At 45.1% G+C, this 15482-nt stretch overlaps 1 long non-coding RNA gene across 1 annotated transcript in view; it reads right to left on the minus strand.

Annotated features, from left to right (window-relative positions):
• Positions 1–254: 254 nt before the first annotated feature.
• The window catches only part of LOC130273265 (uncharacterized), a 61135-nt gene continuing 45907 nt past the window's right edge, over positions 255–15482 (minus strand). Inside the window, exon 3 of the long non-coding RNA XR_008843935.1 lies at positions 255–345. This is a non-coding gene — a long non-coding RNA (uncharacterized LOC130273265). The remainder of the gene's footprint in view (positions 346–15482) is intronic.

A 15482-nucleotide genomic window follows, 5' to 3' on the forward strand; every position in this document is an offset into this window, starting at 1 on the left:
AGGTTTTCATGATAAGAATGGACCTGACAGAAAACCAAAAGGAATTACTATACTGCTCATTAGAATCTTGTCGTAATGTATACTGTAATGTTCTTAAATTTCTGGTACGCCAAGTTTAAACCAAAAATGTTGATGTTTTATCTCTCTCTCTCTCTCTCTTGGAATAGCCTTCTGTTCAGGACTGCCCAGCAGGCCCTAGTCATATGAACTGGCATCACATATTAACAGTGGTCTTCAGGAGCACAAAACATGCATTGATGTGCACACAGCCCTGTATTCTGGCTATGGTGTTGTAGTGCGCAAAGTTCAGGGGCCAGTCTGTGAGGTTCTTAAAGAGGTACTCCCCTGGAAAAAAAAGTTTTTTAAATCAACTGGTGCAAGAAAGTTAAACAGATTTGTAAATTACTTCTATTTAAAAATCTTAATCCTTGCAGTACTTATCAGCTGTTGTATACTACAGAGGAAGTTCTTTTCTTTTTGAATTTCTTTTCTGTCTGTCCACGGTGCTCTCTGCTGACACCTCTGTCCATGTCTGTCCCGTCCTGGATAGAACCATAGTACATGATGGGAAGAAGGCAAGATGGTGGTGGCAGCGTGATAATCTGGGCTAGGAAACCTTTGATCTTTGTTTGCATGGAACCTTCACACATACATTTTACTAAATACTGTTGTAGACCAAGTCAAATCCTCTATAGCAATTGTATTCTCTTATGACAGGGACCTCTTTTAAAATTGGGATTAAATAGTCCATCAAGTTCAACCTATAACCCTAATAAGTCCCTATTGAGTTGAGTTGATCCAGAAGAAGGCAAAAAAAAACTCATACTAGAGGTAAAAATTCCTTTCCGACTCCAAATATGGCATCAGAATAAATCCCTGGATCAACGTTCTGTCCCTATAAATCTAGTATACATAACCGGTGATGTTATTATTCTACAAAAATGCATCCAGACCCTTTTTGAATTCTATTACAGAGTTCATTATGACCACTTCCTCCGGGAGAGAATTCCACAGTCTCACTGCTCTTACAGTAAAGAACCCCCATCTGTGCTGGTGTAGAAACCTTCTTTCCTCTAGATGTAGAGGATGCCCCCTTGTTATTGATACAGTCCTGGGTATAAATAGATCATGGGAGAGATCACTGTACGGTCCCCTGATATATTTATACATAGTTATTAGGTCTCCCCTAAGCCTTCTTTTTTCTAAACTAAATAACCCTAATTCTGATAATCTTTCTGGGTACTGTAGTCCTCCCATTCCCCGTATTACTCTGGTTGCCCGTCTTTGAACCCTCTCCAGCTCCACTATATCTTTCTTGTACACTGGTGCCCAGTACTGTACACAGTATTCTATGTGTGGTCTGACTAGTGATCTGTACAGCGATAGAATTATTTCCTTGTCATGGGCATCTATGCCCCTATTGATGCACCCCATGATTTTATTAGCCTTGGCAGCAGCTGCCCGACACTGGTCACTACAGCTAAATTTACTGTTAACTAAGACTCCTAAGTCCTTTTCCATGTCAGTCGTCCCAAGTGTTCTCCCATTTAATGCATAATCCCAGCCCGGATTTTTCTTCCCCATGTGCATTACCTTACATTTATCAGTGTTGAACCTCATCTGCCACTTCCCAGCCCAAACCTCCAACCTATCCAGATCCATTTGTAACAGTGCACTGTCCTCTATAGCGTTTACCGCTTTACAGAGTTTAGTGTCATCTGCAAAGACTGCTACTTTACTATTCAACCCCTCTGCAAGGTCATTAATGAATATATTAAATAGGACAGGACCCAAGACGGACCCCTGTGGTACCCCACTAGTAACAGTGGTAAAGAGTATAACCCTATCATGACCACACCCCTTAAATTAACAGGCTAGACAGCCAATCCATTGGCAATTTACAATAAAGAAGCATTATTTCCACCTGGAGGGATGCTATTTTTTGTCAGTGTTTTGAAGTCTTTGACATATTTGGCATTGAAAGTCATGGGGAATCGGGCCAACCAAAAACCAGTCAGCCACTTGGAACTAGTTAAAATGCACATCCCAATATTGACATGTCTGAAATGCCAATCCATTTTTCTGCTTATCATAGCATGTCATTTTCCTAATATATGACACAGAACTAAGGGGATTGTGATGAAATCATTTGGGGTTCTCACATAAACTTGACAGCCTAAACTTAACAAGGGTCAGAAAACCTCCTTAGTAGTAAGCTTTTTGCATTCAGGTACAAATACAACAACATTTCTAGTACCATATAGTCGGGACCAGAACAAGAAGTAGGCAGAGTAAGCACCCACCACCCTGACCGCTAGCACCAGAGATCCAGGCCACGTGCTCTGGATTTCCACTGCTGGTAAGTTCCACTTTCAACTGCAAGTGCATCCTTAGGAGCTAATGGAGCAAAGAGCCTTTACACTGATATTTACTCTGCAGGCCGCAGCTTTTCTTGGACCTGTGGCCTACAGAAAACTGGGAGCAGCACAGGACCAAGCACAGCGTGTAAGTACAGAAGAGGAGGGAAGGAAGAGAGGTGAAGGAGCAAACAGGAGGTGAGCATGTAGTGTTTTTTTTTTATTTTTTTTTTAACTAGGGGGCTCTCTATATTGGGGCCATTGGGGGGTAGGGCACCTGGCTACCTACTGAAGAGCAACTCTTACTAAGGCGAAGCTACCTAATTTGGGCATCTATCTGCCTACTTAGGTCTCTGGCTATTTAGTGGCGGGCAGCTACCCACTAGGCGGACATCTGTCTATCTACAGAGGGACTTATTTACTTGCTGAGGGGCAGCTACCTACTTGGGGGGCACCTATGTAGTTACTGGGGGGGGGAGCTGCATATTAGGTGCACCTATCCACCTACTGCAGAACAAGTACCTACTGGGGTCCCTTCTTTACCTACTGGGGGAAAAAATCTTAAAGGGAGCACTTACCTGCTGGGAAGCAAGTCCCTACTTAGGGCATTTACCCACTGAGAGTGGCATTATTACCATTTGGGGCAGCGTGGGTGGGATCTTTGCATTGTGATGCTACTGCAAACACAATATAGTGTGTAAAAATGAACCATGTTAAACATGCAAGCTGAGAATCAAAATGGGCATCATTAGCCATAGGATAAGATTGCCAAACAGTAGATGATGTTGTTCTAGGTTGCTTAAACGCAACGCAACATTAAAACATAAATAAGGAAGCTTTTTTTTTTATTTGTTTCAATGTTATTATTTCCATGACACATAGTTCAGTGAAGATTAAAATGCATTAGAAAGGGCTGTAGTGCTACATCCAGAATATATATAAAAGCTTTAAATGTTCATTTTAATAGAATATATGGCTTTCTTAGGGATTTTTAAAGAATCTGTAAATTGGAGCCATTAAACTTTAAACATAATGTGAAAAAAACACATAAGAGTTTAAGACCTTGAAATGTTTTTCACACCATCTACCAGTGTTACATGTGTGAAAATCCAAACGCAAATGAATAGCATGTAATCTGGATGTGTCTGAGAAAATATTTTGGTGAAAATGAATTTTACAATATTTTGTATATATGTAGTTTTTTTTAAACCTGGCATACATTCTTTTCTGTTATGTTTTCACCAATTTTCTAGATATTTTTTATCATTAATGCATAAAAATATAGTCATTTTGCTTTTCAGGCTTCAAAGGTTTAAAAGTCCGAATTTGATGTCATTTAGTCCAAAATAAAAAGTGTCAGCAAAGTTAAAGAGAATCTGTCAGCTGCAATTCATGTTCCAAACTGCTGAGACTGTTAGATAGCTGTTAGGGCAAGAAGAAACAAAGAACCTTGACAGGCAGGTGGAAGCCGAGCCCTGTTTCCAAATCTTGTTCCCGCACTGTGAATAACAAGTAGCAATTTCCTAAACCTTGGTAATTTGTGGTTTGACTGACCCTTTGCCAATAAAATATCCAAGGTATCTTGCTTTTTCAAGCTCTAATGCAAATTGTTCATGGTTTTTGATGGTTTTTGATGTAAGGATTCTATTACATCAAGTACAGTATGGCCTATACCTTACAATATTGATTTCTGTTGTTTAGCTGAAATTGACTACATTGTCCAAGTAGACAACTATGCAGTCATGATATGATTGCTATGATGCTGTTCTATCAACCCCTGAAAAGTAGAAGGAGCTCTATGTAACCCAAATGGCTTCACTACATGCTGGAGAAACCAATCAGGGGTTAAAAAGGACAGTTTTTCTGTGGCCTTGTGTTAGTATCCATTTATAATCTTTTATTAGTTGGTGCGTCTTATATGGCGAATACCTGCGGCCATCAACGGCCGGGACCCGCGGCTAATACAGGACATCACCGATCGCGGTGATGCCCTGTATTAACCCTTCAGATGTGGCAATCAAAGCTGACCACCGCGTCTGAAGTGAAAATAACACTAACCCTGCTCTTCAGTCGGGCTGCTCGGGACCGCTGTGGTGAAATCGCGGCGTCCCGAACAGCTTACAGGACACCAGGAGGGAACTTACCTGCCTCCTCGGTGTCTGCTCCGTGCCGGGATCCCCTGCATTGCCAGCGCTCTCCTTCGTCGTCATCACGTCGTCGCGCACGCCGTCCCGTCATCCAATAGGAGCGGCATGCATAGCGACGTGATGACGGCGACGGAGAGCGTGGATCCCAGGGAAGAAGACGTCCGGAGTGTCGGGGACACCACGGGGACGCGGCGACAGCGATGGAGCGACATCCATGGCAGCGGTGACGAGCGTTGACGGGTCCGGAGCTGCGGGGACAGGCGAGTACTACCTCTTATCCAGTGGTCTTCAACCTGCGGACCTCCAGATGTTACAAAACTACAACTCCCAGCATGCCCGGACAGCCAACGGCTGTCCGGGCATGCTGGGAGTTGTAGTTTTGCAACATCTGGAGGTCCGCAGGTTGAAGATCACTGTTGGGTGCAGAATCTTTTTTTTCTAGATTTTGCACCTTTAAAATAGGGTGCGTCTTATATGCCGGTGCATCCTATAGGGCGAAAAATACGGTATTTCTCATTCTCAAAGTTTTTTTTATTTTATTTTTATTTTGTCATCAGCATTTTTTCTAACCGTAGTATAAATACATTGTTTTGTTGATAAAGCCTTAAAATGTACACATTTTATTCTTCAGTTTTAGAGAGAATTCCCAGCAACAAATACCGTAAGATGAATGTTCAAAAACAAGAAAAAAAAAATTACGTTTATTTACCAACAGACTAAACTGGAATCTCAGATGACACTTGGCAATGACACACAGCTATGGGACTTTATGTCATCAAAATTTTATGCCTAAGAATAGAAATTCATATATAATTCATTCAGCTCAGGCACAAATAAAATACAGTGAACAGCAAACTATCCACTCAGGCTACCACACTGCTGCTTCATCTGCAGGCTTTACTAGCGTCTATTGTTTAAACAAAATACAAAGAAAAAGGATCATGGTTACATACACATTAATGTAAAGCAGATGATTGAAATGTGTGATAGTAATCTGGCTAGGAAAGGATTACCTACGTAATATGTAATGCTTTATCTTTCTAGAACATCCTCAGGTACAATCTTTGTCTGGTGTCTATTTGTAAAATTATTAGCAGACTGTTATATATTCAATACTATCTCTTTACAGCCTAAATTATCTATTACATACAGATATATAGATGCTGAGATTTAAAAAAAAGTCACAGGTCCATTAAGTCCAACCTATACAGTGGGGCAAAAAAGTATTTAGTCAGCCCCCAATTGTGCAAGTTCCCTACTTAAAAAGATTTTTAAAAAGATAATTTTCATCATAGGTATACCTCAACTATGAAAGACATAATGAGAAAAAAGATCCATAAAATCACATTGTCTGATTTTGAAAGAATTTATTTGCAAATTATGGTTGAAAATAAGTATTTAGTCACCTACAAACAAGCAGGATTTCTGGCTCTCACAGACCTGTAACTTCTTTAAGAGTTCTCCTCTGTCCTTCACTCATTACCTGTAATAATGTCACCTGTTTGAACTTGTTATCAGTATAAAAGACACCTGTCAACAACCTCAAACAGTCACACTCCAAACACCACTATCACCACACCAAAGAGCTGTTGAAGGACACCAGAAACAAAATTGTAGACTTGCACCAGGCTGGGAAGACTGAATCTGCAATAGGCAAGCAGCTTGGTGGGAAGAAATCAACTGTGGGAGCAATTATTAGAAAATGGAAGACATACAAGACCACTGATAATCTACCTCGATCTGGGGCTCCACGCAAGATCTCACCCCGTGGTGTCAAAATGATCTCAATAACGGTGAGCAAAAATCCCAGAACCACATGGTGGGACCTAGTGAATGACCTACAGAGATCTGGGACCAAAGTAACAAAGGCTACCATCAGTAACACACTATGCTGCCAGGGACTCATATCATATCAAATCATGCAGTGCTAGGCGTGTCCCCCTGCTTAAGCCAGTATATGTTCGGACCCATCTAAAGTTTGCTAGAGAGCATTTAGATGATCCAGAAGAGGATTGGGAGAATGTCATATGGCCAGATGACCAAAGTAGAACTTTTTGGTTAAAACTCAACTCATCATGTTTGGAGGAGAAAGAATGCTGAGTTGCATCCAAAGAACACCATACCTACTGTGAAGCATGGGGGTGGAAACATCCTGCTTTGGGGCTGTTTTTCTGCAAAGGGACCAGGACAACTGATCCGTGTAAAGGAAAGAATGAATGGGGCTGTCACGATGCCGGCTGGCAGGTAGTGGATCCTCTGTGCCAGAGAGGGATTGGCGTGGACCGTGCTAGTGGACCGGTTCTAAGCCACTACTGGTTTTCACCAGAGCCCGCCGCAAAGCGGGATGGTCTTGCTGCGGCGGTAGTGACCAGGTCGTATCCACTAGCAACGGCTCACCTCTCTGGCTGCTGAAGATAGGCGCGGTACAAGGGAGTAGGCAGAAGCAAGGTCGGACGTAGCAGAAGGTCGGGGCAGGCAGCAAGGATCGTAGTCAGGGGCAACGGCAGAAGGTCTGGAACACAGGCTAGGAACACACAAGGAACGCTTTCACTGGCACAATGGCAACAAGATCCGGCAAGGGAGTGCAGGGGAAGTGAGGTGATATAGGGAAGTGCACAGGTGAACACACTAATTGGAACCACTGCGCCAATCAGCGGCGCAGTGGCCCTTTAAATCGCAGAGACCCGGCGCGCGCGCGCCCTAGGGAGCGGGGCCGCGCGCGCCGGGACAGAACAGACGGAGAGCGAGTAAGGTACGGGAGCCGGGGTGCGCATCGCGAGCGGGCGCTACCCGCATCGCGAATCGCATCCCGGCTGGCAGCGGAATCGCAGCGCCCCGGGTCAGAGGATGTGACCGGAGCGCTGCAGCAGGGAGAGTGAAGCGAGCGCTCCGGGGAGGAGCGGGGACCCGGAGCGCTCGGCGTAACAGTACCCCCCCCCTTGGGTCTCCCCCTCTTCTTAGAGCCTGAGAACCTGAGGAGCAGACTTTTGTCTAGGATGTTGTCCTCAGGTTCCCAGGATCTCTCTTCAGGACCACAACCCTCCCAGTCCACTAAAAAAAAAGTTTTCCCTCTGACCTTTTTGGAAGCTAAGATCTCTTTGACAGAGAAGATGTCCGAGGAGCCGGAAACAGGAGTGGGAGGAACAGATTTGGGAGAAAAACGGTTGAGGATGAGTGGTTTGAGAAGAGAGACGTGAAAGGCATTAGGAATACGAAGAGAAGGAGGAAGAAGAAGTTTGTAAGAGACAGGATTAATTTGGCACAAGACTTTGAAAGGACCAAGATAGCGTGGTCCCAGTTTGTAACTGGGGACACGAAAGCGGACATATTTAGCGGAGAGCCATACCTTGTCTCCGGGAGCAAAAATGGGGGGAGCTCTTCTTTTTTTATCGGCAAACTTTTTCATGCGAGATGAAGCCTGTAAAAGAGAATTTTGGGTCTCTTTCCATATGGTGGAAAGATCACGAGTTATTTCATCCACAGCGGGCAAACCAGAGGGCAAGGGAGTAGGGAGGGGGGGAAGAGGGTGACGGCCGTACACCACGAAAAATGGGGATTTGGAGGAAGATTCAGAGACTCTGAAGTTATACGAAAATTCGGCCCATGGTAGAAGATCTGCCCAGTCATCCTGGCGGGAGGAAACAAAATGGCGTAAATAATCACCCAGGACCTGGTTAATTCTTTCCACTTGCCCATTGGATTGAGGGTGATATGCAGAGGAAAAGTTTAATTTAATCTTGAGTTGTTTACAGAGAGCCCTCCAGAATTTAGACACGAATTGGACACCTCTATCCGAGACAATCTGCGTAGGCAACCCGTGAAGACGAAAAATGTGTACAAAAAATTGTTTAGCCAACTGAGGCGCAGAAGGAAGACCAGGAAGAGGGATGAAATGTGCCATTTTGGAGAATCGATCAACGACCACCCAAATAACAGTGTTGCCACGGGAAGGGGGTAAATCAGTAATAAAATCCATACCAATCAGAGACCAAGGCTGTTCGGGGACAGGCAGAGGATGAAGAAAACCAGCGGGCTTCTGGCGAGGAGTCTTATCCCGGGCACAGATAGTGCAGGCTCGCACAAAGTCCACAACATCCGTCTCCAGAGTCGACCACCAATAGAAGCGGGAGATGAGTTGCACAGATTTCTTGATGCCCGCATGACCTGCGAGATGGGAGGAGTGACCCCATTTGAGGATTCCGAGGCGTTGGCGTGGAGAAACAAAGGTCTTTCCTGGAGGAGTCTGCCTGATGGAGGCAGGAGAAGTGGAGATCAGGCAGTCAGGTGGAATGATGTGTTGCGGAGAGAGTTCAACTTCTGAGGCATCCGAGGAACGAGAGAGAGCATCGGCCCTAATGTTCTTATCGGCAGGACGAAAGTGAATCTCAAAATTAAATCGGGCAAAGAACAGAGACCACCGGGCCTGGCGAGGATTCAGCCGTTGGGCAGACTGGAGGTAGGAGAGGTTCTTGTGGTCGGTGTAGATAATAACAGGAAAACTTGATCCCTCCAGCAGATGCCTCCATTCCTCAAGTGCTAATTTAATGGCTAGAAGCTCTCGATCCCCGATGGAGTAGTTCCTCTCCGCTGGAGAGAAGGTCCTAGAGAAAAAACCACAAGTGACAGCATGCCCGGAGGAATTTTTTTGTAGAAGAACAGCTCCAGCTCCCACTGAGGAGGCATCAACCTCCAATAGGAAGGGTTTGGAAGGGTCAGGTCTGGAGAGGACGGGAGCCGAAGAAAAGGCAGACTTGAGTCGTTTAAAGGCGTCTTCTGCTTGAGGAGGCCAGGACTTGGGATCAGCATTTTTTTTGGTTAAAGCCACGATAGGAGCCACAATGGTAGAAAAATGTGGAATAAATTGCCTGTAATAATTGGCGAACCCCAAAAAGCGTTGGATAGCACGGAGTCCGGAGGGGCGTGGCCAATCTAAGACGGCAGAGAGTTTGTCTGGATCCATCTGTAGTCCCTGGCCAGAGACCAAATATCCTAGAAAAGGAAGAGATTGGCATTCAAACAGACATTTCTCAATCTTGGCATAGAGTTGATTGTCACGAAGTCTCTGAAGAACCATACGGACATGCTGGCGGTGTTCTTCTAGATTGGCAGAAAAAATTAGGATATCGTCCAGATATACAACAACACAGGAGTATAACAGATCACGAAAAATTTCATTGACAAAGTCTTGGAAGACGGCAGGGGCGTTGCACAGGCCAAAGGGCATGACCAGATACTCAAAGTGTCCATCTCTGGTGTTAAATGCCGTTTTCCACTCATCCCCCTCTCTGATGCGGATGAGGTTATAGGCGCCTCTTAAGTCCAATTTAGTAAAGATGTGGGCACCTTGGAGGCGATCAAAGAGTTCAGAGATGAGGGGTAAGGGGTAGCGGTTCTTAACCGTGATTTTATTAAGACCGCGGTAGTCAATGCAAGGACGTAGGGAGCCATCTTTTTTGGACACAAAGAAAAATCCGGCTCCGGCAGGAGAGGAGGATTTACGGATAAAGCCCTTTTTTAGATTCTCCTGGACGTATTCAGACATGGCAAGAGTCTCTGGGGCAGAGAGAGGATAAATTCTGCCCCGGGGTGGAGTAGTGCCCGGGAGGAGGTCGATAGGACAATCATAAGGCCTGTGAGGAGGTAGAGTCTCAGCTTGTTTTTTGCAGAAAACATCCGCGAAGTCCATATAGGCCTTAGGGAGACCGGTTACTGGAGGAACCACAGAGTTACGGCAAGGGTTACTGGGAACCGGTTTTAGACAGTTCTTGGAACAAGAGGACCCCCAACTCTTGATCTCCCCAGTGGACCAATCCAAGGTTGGGGAATGAAGTTGAAGCCAGGGAAGTCCAAGGAGAATTTCCGAGGTGCAATTGGGGAGGACCAAAAGTTCAATCCTCTCGTGATGAGATCCGATGCTCATAAGAAGGGGCTCCGTGCGGAAACGTATGGTACAGTCCAATCTTTCATTATTTACACAATTGATGTAGAGGGGTCTGGCGAGACTGGTCACCGGGATGTTGAACCTGTTGACGAGAGAGGCCAAAATAAAATTTCCTGCAGATCCAGAGTCCAAGAAGGCCACAGTAGAGAAGGAGAAGGCAGAGGCAGACATCCGCACAGGCACAGTAAGACGTGGAGAAGCAGAGTAGACATCAAGGACTGTCACACCTTTGTGCGGAGTCAGCGTACGTCTTTCCAGGCGGGGAGGACGGATAGGACAATCCCTCAGGAAGTGTTCGGTACTAGCACAGTACAGGCAGAGGTTCTCCATACGGCGTCGTGTCCTCTCTTGAGGTGTCAGACGAGACCGGTCGACCTGCATAGCCTCCACGGCGGGAGGCACAGGAACAGATTGCAGGGGACCAGAGGAGAGAGGAGCCGAGGAGAAGAAACGCCTCGTGCGAACAGAGTCCATATCTTGGCGGAGTTCCTGACGCCTTTCGGAAAAACGCATGTCAATGCGAGTGGCTAGGTGAATAAGTTCATGTAGATTAGCAGGAATTTCTCGTGCGGCCAGAACATCTTTAATGTTGCTGGATAGGCCTTTTTTGAAGGTCGCGCAGAGGGCCTCATTATTCCAGGACAATTCTGAAGCAAGAGTACGGAATTGTACGGCATACTCGCCAACGGAAGAATTACCCTGGACCAGGTTCAACAGGGCAGTCTCAGCAGAAGAGGCTCGGGCAGGTTCCTCAAAGACACTTCGGATTTCCGAGAGGAAGGAGTGTACAGAGGCAGTGACGGGGTCATTGCGGTCCCAGAGCGGTGTGGCCCATGACAGGGCTTTTCCGGACAGAAGGCTGACTACGAAAGCCACCTTAGACCTTTCAGTGGGAAACAGGTCCGACATCATCTCCAGATGCAGGGAACATTGGGAAAGAAAGCCACGGCAAAACTTAGAGTCCCCATCAAATTTATCCGGCAAGGATAGGCGTAGCCCAGGAGCGGCCACTCGCTGCGGAGGAGGTGCAGGAGCTGGCGGAGGAGGTGACTGCTGAAGCTGTGGTAGTAACTGTTGTAGCATAACGGTCAGTTGAGACAGCTGTTGGCCTTGTTGCGCTATCTGTTGTGACTGCTGGGCGACCACCGTGGTGAGGTCAGCGACAACTGGCAGAGGAACTTCAGCGGGATCCATGGCCGGATCTACTGTCACGATGCCGGCTGGCAGGTAGTGGATCCTCTGTGCCAGAGAGGGATTGGCGTGGACCGTGCTAGTGGACCGGTTCTAAGCCACTACTGGTTTTCACCAGAGCCCGCCGCAAAGCGGGATGGTCTTGCTGCGGCGGTAGTGACCAGGTCGTATCCACTAGCAACGGCTCACCTCTCTGGCTGCTGAAGATAGGCGCGGTACAAGGGAGTAGGCAGAAGCAAGGTCGGACGTAGCAGAAGGTCGGGGCAGGCAGCAAGGATCGTAGTCAGGGGCAACGGCAGAAGGTCTGGAACACAGGCTAGGAACACACAAGGAACGCTTTCACTGGCACAATGGAAAAAGATCCGGCAAGGGAGTGCAGGGGAAGTGAGGTGATATAGGGAAGTGCACAGGTGAACACACTAATTGGAACCACTGCGCCAATCAGCGGCGCAGTGGCCCTTTAAATCGCAGAGACCCGGCGCGCGCGCGCCCTAGGGAGCGGGGCCGCGCGCGCCGGGACAGAACAGACGGAGAGCGAGTAAGGTACGGGAGCCGGGGTGCGCATCGCGAGCGGGCGCTACCCGCATCGCGAATCGCATCCCGGCTGGCAGCGGAATCGCAGCGCCCCGGGTCAGAGGATGTGACCGGAGCGCTGCAGCAGGGAGAGTGAAGCGAGCGCTCCGGGGAGGAGCGGGGACCCGGAGCGCTCGGCGTAACAGGGGCCATGTATCGTGAGATTTTGAAAAACTCAAGGGCATTAAAGACGAAACACAGCTGGGTCTTTTAGCATGACAATGATCCCAAACACACCACCCGGGCAACAAAGGAGTGGCTTCGTAAGAAGCATTTCAAGATCCTTGAGTGACCTATCCAGTCTCTAGATCTCAGCCCCATAGAAAACCTTTGGAGGGAGTTGAAAGTCTATGTTTCCCAGCGACAGCCCCAAAACATCACTGCTCTAGAGGAGATCTGCACGGAGGAACGTGCAAAAATACCAGCAACAGTGTGTGAAAACCTTGTGAAGACTTACAGAAAATGTTTGACCTCTGTTATTGCGAACAAAAGGTATATAATAAAGTTGTGAGATGAACTTTTGTTATTGACCAAATACTTATTTTCCACCATAATTTGCTATTAAATTCTTTAAAAATCAGACAATGTGATTTTATAGATTTTTTTTCTCATTCTGTCTCTCATAGTTGAGGTATACCTATGATGAAAATTACAGGCCTCTCTCATCTTTTTAAGTGGGAGAACTTGCACAATTGGTGGCTAACTAAATACTTTTCTGCCCCACTGTATGTAAATTAAAATTGGCCTCTGTCCCCATTGGGGCTCACAATCTTAACCTATCAGTATGTTTTGAAGTGCGGGAGGAAACCTACACAAACAGAACAAACAAACTCTTTGCAGATCTTGTCCTTGGTGGGAATTGAACCCTGGAACAGTGCTAACCACTGAGCCACTGTGCTTACCATACACCAAAGCTTTCTGCTAGCATTTTCTGCTGCTCTATGACATTGCCTGCCTACCTTAAAGTCTTCTGAAATAATGCCCCTAAATCCCTTTTCTTCAGATACAGAGGTCAGGACTGTATCACATATTCTATACGTTTACGCCTAAGATGCATTATCTTGCACTTATCCATATTAAATGTCAGCTGACCATTTTTCTAGTTTAATTTTCAATTTGGCACATCCCTCAAGAAATATCAACCAGAAAAAAAGAGTAGAGAGAGAGAGAGAGTAGTAATGTAAATTGAAACCCCCTGCTTAGTGCTAAAGAGTCCTTCATTGTCCCTCAAGTTCTTCATTGATCATTAAAACCCATTTTGAATAGCTTAGGGGTTGTTCACACAGTGTAAAAGAAGCTATAGAGAAGCTTCAAAAGAAGCCCGAAAAGGAACATGGCTTGCATCTACTTTAAAGGGGTTCTCCACCATAAGGTGATTTTAGTACGTACATGGCAGACAGTAATGGACATGCTTAGGAAGGATCTGCGATTGTCTTGGGGTTAAATGGCTTTTTTGGGAGATTACCATAACACTGTGGCTAGCTTTTTGTGAACTGGTATTTCCTGTTTGACTTTTCTTTTTTTTTTTTACTACAAATCCCACAATTCCATCTTCCTCCCTCCCACACATCAGCCACCCCACCCATTGAAACATAAATGAGCTGCATCCATTCAAAAGACCTGTGGTTTTCAATCAGGGTGCCTACAGCTGTTGCAGATTGATCTCTCTCTCACCAAGAGATCCCTCCACCCATTGAAGCAGACAGGCTCCCTGTCATCAGCTGACTAGTTAGTAAGGTCTTGGCCGCATTGGAACCTGGGAAAAATCTGAGACAACAGTCATTTTGTATGCTGGTAAAAAATAAATATTGGAGTGAAAATCACAAGAATTGTGAGAAAACCGTCACATACAGGTACAGACACTATATTATGAACTACACTAACTTTACAGCCCCTGTAGCATAGTCAAATAAAAAAAATCCTGGAATACCCCTTTAAAGGAGAATGTGCAGAAACAACGTTGAAAAATGCAGCAGAAAAAAAGCCTCCAAAAAGTCCCAAAGCGCTGTTTCCTTCACCTATTTACTTCAATTGGGAATTGCAAAAACAGAGCTAAAAAGGCAGCACTGAAAAAAGAAATGACATGTCACTTCTTTTTTTCTGTGCTACTTTTTGCAACACAGTTTTAAAACCACTTTAAGTCACTGGATAAGGCCAGATATGTAGAGTAAAGTACACAACTAATGTCCTGTGGGCAGACTCTCCCACCTCACCACTGATCCTTGCAGCTCCTCCAAAGTTACCATGGGGCTCTTGGCCTTTCTGATAAATTTTCTCCTTGCCAGACTTGTTAGTTTTGGTGGATGGCCTTGCCTTGATAGGTTTACTGTTCTGTCATATTCTTTCAGTTTTGTGATGATGGGTTTTATGTTTCTCTGTGAGATGTTCAAAGCTTGGAATTGTTTTTGCAATACTCCTCAACTTTATCCCTGACCTGTTTGGTGAGCTCCTTGGTCTTCATGCTGCTGTTTGTTCAGTAATGTTCTCTAACAAACTCTAAGACCTTCATAGAACAGGTGTATTTGTTCTGAGATTAAATTGCAGACAGATGTACCCTATTCACTAATTGTTGCACCAATGGAATAAATACATATGCTCTCAACTCTTTTCAGATTTTTATTTTTAAATTAATTTGAAATCAATTTAATATTTCCCTCCACTTTCAAATAATGGACTATTTTATGTTGGTCCATCCATTGCATAGGGTCTTTCTTTACACATGTTTTTTATACATTTCCCCCATGGTCACATATATAGACACATAAAACACACAAAGGTGCAGATAGATTTGCATATACACCACAGACAAGCACATTTACGAAGTATGTACACACATACATACACATTAACAGAGTCATCATTCTGTTTCAAAAGGGAAGAAAATGTCTCCACTTGCAGCTTGATTATTTTATGGCCCGGTTTGTGGAAGATCCAACAAGTGATGCTCTGTTGGATGTGGTTATTTCTAACAATGCAGAGCTTGTTGGGATTGTCAGTATTCATGAAAACCTTGGTAACAGTGACCACAATATAATTTAATTTGTCTAAACTGTAAAAAAACAAAACACAGAGCGGGAGGGAAAATATTTAATTTTAAAAAGGCACCTCAGGGCATAGACTGGAAGGAACTATTGTCAAATACTGATGTAGATGTAAAATGGGAGACAATGCAATCTACTTTAAAGGGGTTATCCAGGAAAAAAAACTTTTTTTTACACATCAACTGTCTCCAGAAAGTTAAACAGATTTGTAATTACTTCTATTAAAAAATCT

Source organism: Hyla sarda, chromosome 5 (genome assembly GCF_029499605.1).
Source record: "Hyla sarda isolate aHylSar1 chromosome 5, aHylSar1.hap1, whole genome shotgun sequence".
Taxonomy (NCBI): Eukaryota; Metazoa; Chordata; class Amphibia; order Anura; family Hylidae; genus Hyla; species Hyla sarda.